The following is a 12,137-nucleotide window of genomic DNA, read 5'->3' on the forward strand; positions in this document are numbered from 1 at the left end:
ATACATTGCATTCTTGTCACTCTTATTTAAATATTTACCATTTAAATTAAAATTATTGCACCACCCGCCTGATTCGCGGTCTGAGATGCAGCTACCATTATCTCGATCTTTGGTTGAAAATTTGTAGCCTTTGTCCAACTTCAATGAATCCCCTCCTGTGCCCTCATATGCTCCCACTTTCTTGAGGATGTATTGTTCAGTGGAATTTCCTATCGCGAACTCCTTATAACGCGCATATTTGTACGTTTGATTGAAGTCTTTAAACTCTACTAACAGCTCGTGCGGTCTCTCGGTAGTCAATAGATTAATCTTAGACAATCCAAACCAGAACTCCTGAGTAAAATTGCCGAAAAAGGTTTCATACTCAGCCCAATCGCGGTTAAAGTCCAACGCTCCATTGAACCGATACTGAATGACCAGCCATCCGCCTCCGAAACTGTTCTGCTCACAAAATGCTTGAAATATGTATTGGTTCCCAGCCATTTGGATCCAATAGCTTCCAGTTTTGCCTGCAGGTGCCTCTTTACACGATCTGAAAGTTCCTCTCACGTGATAAAACGCGGTTTTCTTTGGGAGAATTTTCGGCCACGGGATTAATTGCACTTGCAAAACAGAACCGTTGGCACAGTCCGTAGTATTGGAGGCGAGTTGAGCAACTTCCAATTGTTGTTGTTTGTTCCAATTCAGGTACTTGGCAGGGTCCGTTGCATTTGATGCGAATTGAGCGATTTCCTTGCGCATCTGTTCGTGGTTAGCACACGCCGTTTGTTGAGCCATAATCTTGCGAGACAGTGCACTCAACACAGTTAGGTTGTATCCAGCATCCCGATCGTGTCGATTGATCGCCCACTGAACGTCGGTGAGCGAGGTCTCCAGTTTGACCAGCTTCTCCGCTACCTCTTCGTCACGCTCCTTCCGGCCGAGCTCCATTTCGTGCAGCTTATACTGGAGGTAGTCCAGTTTGGCCATCATCACCTCGAATCCATAACCAGCTACCGAATGCTCACTAGAATTGGCTGGGAGGCTGGCTGCAGCGCTCGGCAAAGTTGGACACAATATCAGAAACACACAAACTATCGCCAGCGAGGCGAAAACACGCGCCATCGTGGAAACACAACTCACGGTTCAACGGTTTAGCCAAGAGGAGCAACCAAATACGATTGAAACCTCTCAAGATTGTAACTCCTTTTGTATGAAAAAAATGCAGAGATGGCAATACTTGAAGTTAGGTTCAGATATCCATGGGGATGTTTTTAAAAAACATCTCGTCCTTCCTCACTTAGAGGTTCTATCAAGACAAATTTATTATTCTAATGCCTAACACTCTTGACCGCGGAACTGGGCTTGCAACGCTCCCCCGTGAGAACGATGCTGATGCTGCGTTTCGCTTGCGCATCGTATTACCGGTGGCTTACGGGTTGGCGTACGGTATCTTTGATTCTACCCTTCATGGCAACGTACGTTATGCTAAAGAAACCACAACTTCCGTCACTGTAATTTTTCCATCCGGAAAGCTATGAGGTTTTGATCGTCCACGAATATGTTAAGGTCGGTCCACATGCTCCGTTTTGCACAACGTTTAATCTGCGCAGTTCAAAACGTCCGCAACTGGGAGTTGTGAAACAGTCCGTTCACAAGTAGATTCACCAATCATTAGGTTCATAGTGTAATTCACGAAATAATCTAGTATTGGAAAAGTCACGCCGCTTCATCTGAGATATTCCAATCTTTTTTTTTTCAACAAACCAGCACGCAAAAGTTGACCACAGGAGAACCTCCTCCATTGCGATATCATCAAAAACTGAGTAGAAGACACAAATAAGACTGTACCGTCTGGATGCTCACAATTGCAACGTTTTCGTTCCGTCTTAAAACAGTGCAAACTTTAAATGTTGTGGAAAACGGATCGTGTGGACCGGCCTTTAAAAAAGATTGCATCTATTGCTGCCTGCTGTTTACGAAAATCCCCTATTGTGGTCTCAACATACCAAGCCATAGTCCGGTATTCATGTTTCTCAAGCACAAGGTTCATTCGCTAAGTTGATCGCGTAGAAGAAGCAACTATCCAAGTGTTCTGAAGTTAGTAGAGTTATCATGTGTGTCATTATGGTTTTCAATTCGACGTTCTTTTAAATTCCTACGAAAATTCGTACTACCGAGAAATGAAGCAATTTGGTGGAATCAAGGGATCATAACGATTGAACGTGATCATACTTATTATTCACGGTTGAAATCAAACTTCGGATCCAATGAAAAGGCTTTAAAGTGTGACAATGGAAATTTTAAGCGTTCAGAATCAAGTAGAATGAGGTGATTTTTTTACGATCCTTGCAAGATGAAGAAGAATACTTTTAAAACTAGTTGCCAAATAGATACAGTTGTTGTTTTTCATCTTATGAGAGACGAATGTTAGGAACGCGTATAAAAATAATCATCTAAGGTTGGAAATAGGTAGATGGGGCGCGTCCAGGTCGAGCCTTCCAATAGTATCTAATTGACGTTTTACGGATAGTCATTTAACCGCTTGGCACGCGCATCGTCTAGGTAACCAGCCATTTTTTACGTGCGTCGATAATAGATATTTATAAAAATAAACACGACAGTAGATATTTGTAAAACAAAGCAAAAATAACATGAAATAAAATAAAAGAGGCTGTGTTGGATTTGACGAATGCATAGGACAATTTAACCAGATTGTCTACGATTTCGAATGAAGAAAAGAAAATGAATGCGGCCAATGCTACAAGAACGGACCAGGCAAGTATGGTGGTCTATCCGATAAAGAATAAGGAACTTGACACTACCATAATACTTAAAAAAGTTATCCAAACCAGATTTCTTTTTTGTTGGCGCAAATCGGTTCTGAAAAGTTAAAAACCGAAAAACAGTTTATCTGCCAAAGACAAATTCATTGTATCGTTTCGATGTTTAGCTACAGATCAAATTAAAAAAGGTTTTAGCTTAGGCATTGACGAAGAAAAACTCGCCCTTTCTTACCGTGGCAGTTTTAATGTGTGCTTTTATGTTAACATTCACTCTACGAGCTCAAAATTTATAACGAACCGCGTGCCGGAAGTGATGTACAAGATGGCTGTTTGACAGATCATAGATTTGGCCTAATATATCTGATATCCTTAAATCCCAACTGGACATATTCGATTAATAGAAAACGCAAAAATACAAGCTTGATTTCATTTTGTGGTAATATTAGTTAGTGAAAGTTTGAGACATGTATTATAAACACGAAATATTTTATGAAATAAAACAGTTTATTAATCGTGCCATACGCAATAGAAGGGAAAGCAGTAGTGAAGAAAATTTACCGCATATAATTTCTGCTACTTTTATTTTGATCTTAGTTTTAACCTTATGAATTGTCTAAAATTTAAATATTAATATACTAACGACACAACCATCATGCTTGAAATAAGAAACATTGAGAGTTTACTCGAATGCATCTAATGCAATTTGCTAAATTACGCTTGTTTCAATTTATGAATCAAATTAAATGAAACAAAATCTGCACTGCTTAATTAGAGAATCATCAAACACTTCTTATGGCAAGAATGTTTTTGATGCATTTAATTTCTACTTCGAGGTGAAAAGTGTTTTCACAGACCAAGCTGTCAGCTTTGTTCCCTTATAGATGTGTCTGACTCAGGGGACGCAAGAGTAGCGAATCAAAATAAACGGTTCTTGGAACACACGATCCCTCCTCCCTTACCCCCTGTCCTCTCCTTCCCCAGAAGAGTATTTTTCATTCGAATCGAGCATTTTTCGCCCGCTTCTGGAGCATACTATTAAAAACGCTTTATTTATATGTCTTCGGGCGAAAAGCCATAAAACCCGCCGTCGCCGCCCGGATGGGAAGGTGCATCGTTTTTTGATTACTATAATTGCACGTGCGTTTCTGTTCCCTGTTTTTTTATGATATCCTCCTTTAACAACGGCCAGCAAGCAGTCATCTGGCGTTCCGTAAGAAGACAACGCGTGAGTCACAGAATGTTGGGTTTGGGAAACTATGCCGGTCAATGTTAATCGTCCTCGAATCCCCTTGCCAGCCCTTCGACATCGTCGAGAGGGGTTTTTTTTCTTCTTTTCGGTACAGGTGCGAACATTCCCGGGGGTTGCGAAGAAAAAAAAAACGCTGCAGAAATCAAAAGAGACGAACGTTGGCAAAACAGCGATAAAAGCAATTTACAAGAGATGACTCAAATAGGATGCAGCATTGTCTCCTTTGTCACACCATTTATGTACCGACCGAAGGAAAGGCGTCCCGAAGGCGTTGACTAAAGGCGAAGGAATGTGAATGAGGTTGACAATAAGCGGAAAACCCTCCCAGGCTAGCCGAAACAAAAGCGAAACACAGAAACAAACAAAAAAGCCCGGCACAGAAAGTATGCTAAACTTTTCCCGTCCCGCGATGCAGTTCCCGTGCAAAAGTTTCCCGGTGCATTGGAAGCCCTTTCGCGAAAGTCGAATCTGCAAAAAGGAGGAAATAAAACGAAACGAAGGGAGAAGAAATACATCACACTTGCCAACATTATATTGTTCGCCGGCTCTGCTTGGGTTGCAGGAAGGCAGCATAAGTATGTGGCACGCCAGGACGGTCGATTTATGCTCCCGGGCATGTGTGTGTATGTGTGTGTGAGTATGTATGTTCGCCCTGCACTTGACGTTGCGTTTTTCAACCCGCTTTTCTTGTGTCGTTTTGTTGTTTTACAGCCTCCGCTCCATGGAAGGTTCGCCTCGGGATGAGGCTCGGTGGCTCCGTGATTCATATCGGCTGGAAGGCTCAATTTAAAACGGTTGCCCACCGGGGGGGAGGTTGCTTTTAAACCGTTGTCATCCGATAGCTGCAATTACGATCTGCCTCCAATTGGTCGTCATTCGATCTGCGCCGTGGGCTTGCGTTGGGCTGTTGTTTTGCTCGGAGCGAAGGCGGACGGATCGCCCAAGACAAACTGAAGGCGGCGCCGGATTGTTTTCGGGGTTGACGTGGTTTGCGCTCGAGGGGGGAAAGAAATTAAGATCAGCACTTTCGATCCGGGCAACGAAGGGCGTTGGTGCATTTCGTTGTGAATCATAATGTCATGTTGGTTTTTCGTGATGGTTTACGTTAATGAACTATGTTAAAAAGAAAGATGGCACTTGTTCAATTGATTGTAGACATTGATTTGTTATAGTTAATTGAAAATTCGAAAACGTTCAAAAGTTTTATATAAAAGGGATAGAAAGAATTTATTTTCAGATGATGAACTAATTCGAATTCAGATCGAATGATACCCATGAACAATATTATTATTTTTTTATCAATTATTTTGATTATTTTTGGGTTGCTTTTTATTTTTAATTGATAATATTGTTTTTGTTATTATTATTATTATTATTATTATTACTTTTATTATTTTTAGTTTATTTTATCTATTATAATTACTGTTATATTTTCAAATTGTTTGCTATGCATCAAAAACAAATGAAATAATATACTCAAATATAAGAAATTATTTGTTTTTCATTTATTTTTTTTCAAAATTTGATTTTGCACTATTTATCGGTAAATTAATAAGAAAGCCTTGAAAAAATGGCAAGAGTACAGTCTATCTAAGAAAGACAATTCCGGGATGTAATCACAATTTGTACCTGTTTTTGTTTTGTCCTCCGTAATTAACAATCACCGGAAGCTTAGCTAATTAAAACCTTTTATAAGTCAGTAACAAGCTGAACTAATTAATTTCGAACCCAAAATCGTTCAAAGGTCTAAATTTGTTAATTCCTATCTTTGAAACTAAGCGTATTTTTTGCAATGGTCATATCCATCTCTAAAAAAAACATGGAAACCGTTTTAAATACATGATGATTTTATTTAAAGATTGTTTCTGTATAAGTAGATTATCCAGTTGTCGATAGAAAATTTTATATCCCTTATTTTTGTTCAACAAATGATTTTTCTAGAAAGTGCAACGAATAGTTTTTACCATTAAAATTAATTTTGATTCATTTCTGATTAAGTAGCTTTTAGACGAATAAAAAACATTTCCATAGCATTTCATTTATATGATAAAAACAAAACATTAAAAGTCATAATTACACATATTTAAAACATGCAAATACATTGTAAAACCTGAAATTTGTTTGAAAGATCTGGAAAGACATGGCATTGATTGTATTTTTTCAAGTACGATGCAATCACCCTCATCCTGATGAAAAACATTCCGATTGGAGTTCACACCGCGGAACACGTTGCAATAGTAATGGCAATGATTTACACTGAAATAAATCTGGTGCAATTTTCCACGTCATTGATCTGCTTCTCTGTTTTAACTGCACGGCAAACAAACGTATGCTTGAAAAAACAAACGAAAGGTCCTTCGGGCGATTGCAATAAATCTCTCCGCGGTGGCCTCGAATGTAAATATCAGAAAGAAAACTATCATTTACAGCGAGGTCACAGCGCGCCGACGACGATGGCTGTTATCTGGGATGTGTTACGCAAAATGAATGGACGACATGTGGCAAACGAAGAAAAAAAAAGAACAGCTTCAGGGCCCGGACGGTGAGAGGCAGGTTATGTAATTTCGGTCCCACCTTGCGGACAATCCAGCGCCCGAAGGGCAGTGCAGTGATTAAGCAGAGTGCATTCGCATGTCCCGGTATCTCCAGCGTCGCGTTCCCTGACAAAAAAAAGCAGAACGCACCCATCCCAAGGCGATCGCGTCGGTTGCGTTTGTGCGAACGGGAGCATGGGAGCACATCCTGACGAAAAACCCGCTGGCCTCCGGGGCCGTCGGGACAATCGGAGCGATCTGCGCTGCGGTTCCGTCGGTTTTCTGTGTCACGTCCGGTTGCAAAGAGGGAGGCGGGGGGGCATTACCCTATTCTTACACCATTACGGAGACACGCGAAGGCATGTTAATTGTTGTTAATTCGAAAGCATCGATTTCTCGTCATCATTATATTCCATTAGTGACTCTAAAATCGCCCACGGGTACCTTTTCGATGGGTTTGTGCGGATGTTTGCGTCTCATTTTTTTCCATGTCGTTGGAGGTTAAACGGCGGCAAGTAAAAGCATGCTTTTGTCCTTTAAAGATTGCTTTTTTAAATTTAAATCAACATAAATATATGCGTGAGAGGTCTCCAACAGAAAGAAAACATTGCGAATTTTCTTATCTTTTATGCTTTGACAACCGTCTTCTGGATAAATACGGGATTAAAACCAATGTTTTAATTGATAATGAATTTAACAGAAGCTCGTTGCTGTCGACGTTTAGGAAAGCTCTTTTTCGGTCATGCGACCGAAGAGTTTCATATGATTTTGTTCATCAGGCATATTTCCATATTAAATATTTTTTGCTACGGTAAGAAAAACTAAAGTATGGAAAAATAAAAACTTTGTTCAATTTTTTTCAAATTCAACCAACCTCGGCGTAATTTTGTTTGAAAACCCTATAAATTAAGTTTTTTAATGTTTGCCTCTCGTTTTGCTCGTAGCCTCAGTTTAATTTAACCAATCACTAGAAGATAATACAGATACAAGCATGTCCGCTTTAAATAAAAAAACTACCATTCAAACTTTGTGTTTTGTTCTCAAAATTGATTAAAATGAGTTATAGAAATTAATTTTTAAATGTTTGCATCTCGTATTGCTCATAGTCTCAATCTTATTTATCTTATCATTAGAAAAGAATAAAGTTTAAAGCATGTCCGTTTTTAAATCTATGTAAGAAAAATTTGTTTGGAATTATTACAAAACATACATGATAAGTTAATATTATCCTACTCGGTTTAAATAATTGTTTATAAATTGTTTATAAATAACGAGGGAAAGTTTATTTAAATCGCATTTCGACTAGGAACAACTACAGCTTGTAAATGTGTACTATTTTATGTATGCACCATAACCCTCCTCAGAGGTCGGTTCATCCATTCCGTAGGGGCCTAAACATTGTAAGACATTGTAAAAAAAGCTCCGACAACGTCGATTACAACTGGCCAGCTGGAAGTGCGTCATCCCATCCGTTCGTAGGGAAGTTTATTGCGCTACCGGCCCGGATGCCCAAATAGAGCAATTCTGGAGACACACCACACACTCCGGTATGTCAGCCTAATTATGCTGGCTGGGAAAAAACCCACACACACACACACACACCGTCGCGCATTCCCACAGCGATCGTAGAGGGAAAACGTTTTACATCCGCGTCTTGGTGGTGGAGCTTGTACTGTTGTGTATATGTCGTCGTCGTTTTTTTTTTGTTGTTATCTCCGGTGACGTTTATGTCGTGTATGTGGGGTTGTTTTCATCAACCGAATTTCATACAACTTGCCGCTGCCGCTCACTTAACTAACCGCCAACGTCGAGCGTAAACGGATGCGGTGTTTTGTGCCCTTGGGGGTTGCACCCGGTGAGGAGGGGTACAGTGGGCGAAGGAAAAAAAGGAAATAAAATAAATCGCCCTCTAGATCCTCCATCAGATCGGAGGACACGTCAACACGGCTCGGCACTGGGACACAATAAATTCATAAAAATACCGACTCCCCCGGCGAAAGCTGACGACGGACAAGCCCTGGACTCGGTGCGAGAGGGAGGGGGGTGGGGTCTGGATGGGAACCGGGATGACTTGATGGGCATTTTACTGCAGGATGCTTGAAAAGTTTACTGCGGCCACCATGGCCACCGGGCGACTCACAGTAGAAGTGAGAATATTTTTGGGGAAGTTAACTCGAGCACAACACCGCATTCCACCGGTAGGAGGACCGCTTCCGTCACGTACACTCATTAACATGCGCAAAAAAGGAAAAAGAAAAGTCCAACCGAATAGAGAAAAAAGCACCCCGCCTGTCACCAAAGTGTTGAGGATGACGAAAGGCGGGCGAAAAAGTAAAACAAAACGAAACCTAAGGTCTGGTGACGAATTTTCTCATCCGTAAATGGGTGCACCACTTGGTGGCGTTATGTATTTCCCCTCTTCTTTTTTTTCGCTTCACCATAAAGTGCCCTGAAAGCGTCAGAACGGAACCTGGAAGCGGCATCGTGGCTCATTAATTAATTCCTCAACACGGCCCATACACATGAAACATGGTTGGATCACTAAATGCCGTGGTCAGAAATATGGGGCAGGTTCGGGTGACAGATCGGCCCGCAGCAGTTGTGGTTAATTTTTTATGAATTTGTCTTTTCCAAGTCCCAACTTGTCACGGATTATGAACGGAAGGTCAGTAAAATGTGAAATAAAACATCCGAAGGGAAGGGTTGAAACATTTTATTCAGTTTTCTACGAAAAGCTTGCTCGCAATGAATTTCTATTCGAAATCAATCGTTTTTCTTTGGAAAATTTTATGACATTTTATCAAACGATATTGGTTATTATTGATTATTTTATAGATTGCGACAAAAGCGTCAAATGTAAATAAACTTTATGACTTTTCACTTCAATTAAATTAAACCCACTATAAATTCCCCACTATGTAATATTCCTGTAAATGTTCACACATTCAACATTCTGTGCCAAAGTGCCAGAGTAAATAAAATAATTTACCTGAAGATGGATCCGACTCGATCAAAGACTATTTTCAATGAGTGATTCTTAGAACAGAACTGAAAATGATATTTCAGATTATCTGAAACGAGTTAAAAGCGTTTCAAAATAGGAGTGAAAAATGTGAAAAAAAAAACTAAACTCATCTAGCAAAAGGAAAAAAACACTTATCATTCAAAATGAATGTGGCAGTGATAATTTGTGAAACAGTGGCAAATGAGTTGCTTTGAGTTAAAGCGGTTTGTGATAGTCAAAAAAGTCGAAGAACGTCACGAAAAAGCTAAATTCCAGAAAGAATATCGCTCAACATCTGAAACAAAATGTTTTACTTATGAACTTTTATTTTTTCCTAGAGAATTTTAATATTCTACAGGATAATTCTTTCCTCAACTCTTGTGAAATGCACTTTTTTCAAGTAGTTTAAGTGAAGGAAATTCTTTTGCGAACCGGGCGTTTCGATTTTGTTCGTCCGTGAGAACGAGTTCAGCTGCAGTTGTTGCGATGATGCAACAACCCATTAGCGCGTTCTTTCCGGCACGGCAAACAATGTTTTGGAGTGCTTTTTTTCTCCACCCGATGATAAAGATGTGGCTGTTGGATAGTGACGATTTCCGCAAATAAGCGAAGGAAAGGAAAATGCCACACCGTATGCTTATGGCGGCAAAAAAGAAATGCTTCATTCTGATGAGCATTACATACTAGAAAAGTGGTGATAGTGTGTGTCGGTTACAAAAATAGAACAACGGGTTGTGTAGCAAGATAAAAACGGCATAATAGGGTGAAACGAGATAGTTGCAAAAAAAAACAACCACAACAAAAAACTTACAACCCACAGAGACACATGTAGAAAGAAACGCTGGTGTAAGTAGAGAGCAATTGAATGGTTTATCCCCGTTAACATGTCTAATTACTGTCGAGGAAAACTGTTGGATTATTTGCTCTCCCTTTGCTGCTGCTGCTGCTGCTGCTAGGTTTTTGGTCGGTTTTGCAATCCGATGCGCTCCAGCCGAGCAATGAGACGCTAATTTAGTGCTTTAAGCCGTGCTCCGCTGAGCTTTGCTCGTCCGCCCGAGCTCGATCGACTGGCTGCGCTTTTCCAGCTGGCCCGCAAGCAACGTGTCATGGAGATTAAATGGAAAACTTACCGGCTCGGACGCTGGGACGGTGGTACGATTTTGGAACAAATCGTCTGTTTGCCCACCCTAAGCAGCTTGTAATGCGTTTTAACGAGGTGTGAAAATAGATGAAAAGATACTGACCGACCGAAGAGTGTGAGGTTAAATTTTGCGGAAAGTTTCGATATTTTAGTGTTTAAAAAACAAAAATTAAAAAAAGTATTCTAATGAATAACACATTTTCTGTAGCTAATAGTAGTTTTAATTGACTAAAAATAAAAACGATCAGACAAGAAAACTTAAAAAAATTAAATTTACCAAAACAATGCTATATTAAATAGTATACAATATAATCAATTTTCAAATGTAGAAATGAAACATTTTTGAGCGATTTGAGCTTAGAAAAATCTTGTAGATTGGAATTGTGTGTGATTGAAAATATTTTAAAAATTTATTTTACGAACGAAAGAAAACAAGAACTCATGAAAAATAATCCGGCACAATTTGAATATGAAAAAAAAATGGAAAAATCTGGCTCGAAATTGGTTTTCGCTGAAACGTTTCTCGAGCGAAATGCAATTTTGGGGCGATTCGTTATGTTATATTTTTATGATCGATTCGAGGAATTTGGAAAGTTATGATGTGATGTTCGTATTATATAAATAAAAAGTAAGCATGATTTTAAAATAGTAAAGATTTGTAGTGTTTTTTCCCACCCCATCTTTTTTCTTTCTTTGTTTGAGCATGAGGTACAGCTTTTTAATGTATTTATTTGTAATATATTATAGTTTGCCGCGATATACATTTATTATACAGATGCGACTTTCTTGGCTTGTGGTTGCTGTACTCTTGAATGGAAACACTCGTTGTGTTATTTTTTCCGAATCATACGGTAAACTAAACTCGAAAAATAAACTAATCTCTTTAGGTTATTAAACAATTGTAACGTTTTTCAAAAAAACATTTTTTTTAAATTGAACTGTTGAATACTTTATCTAGCATGTTTATTTCTCTTCTGTGGCTTCCTTTGGCTCCATTTCCTTTCTTTCAAACACATCGCTTAAATTTTTCTCAACCTTCATTTGCTAATGTTTCTTGGTCAATCGCATCTTTTTCGGATTGGTTGGAGAACGAGAGTTGTTGGAAAATAAATACAGATAGGTAAAACCAACATTTTACGTAAAGGAACTTTCGCAAACAGTTGTTTATTGATGTTTTCATTCTTAATCCTTTTACTAATATCTCATCACGGGGTTTTTGATTTGATTCAGATGCTTTTCCTCCTCCAGCTGGCTCTTTGAAACAATATGACATACAATTAGCGATGCGATGCACGTGCATCATCGAAACTATTTACCAGACTCTTTTAAAATATTTTTTTCAAACCGTTGCTAATGACTTTGTCCCGAGAAACATCCCGCAAACGAGACGCGAAGGATCACTGGCTTTCCACAGCGCTTAGAGCGTTCGCGTCGAGAAAACTCT

Source organism: Anopheles coustani, chromosome 3, assembly GCF_943734705.1.
Source record: "Anopheles coustani chromosome 3, idAnoCousDA_361_x.2, whole genome shotgun sequence".
In the NCBI taxonomy this organism is placed as follows: Eukaryota; Metazoa; Arthropoda; class Insecta; order Diptera; family Culicidae; genus Anopheles; species Anopheles coustani.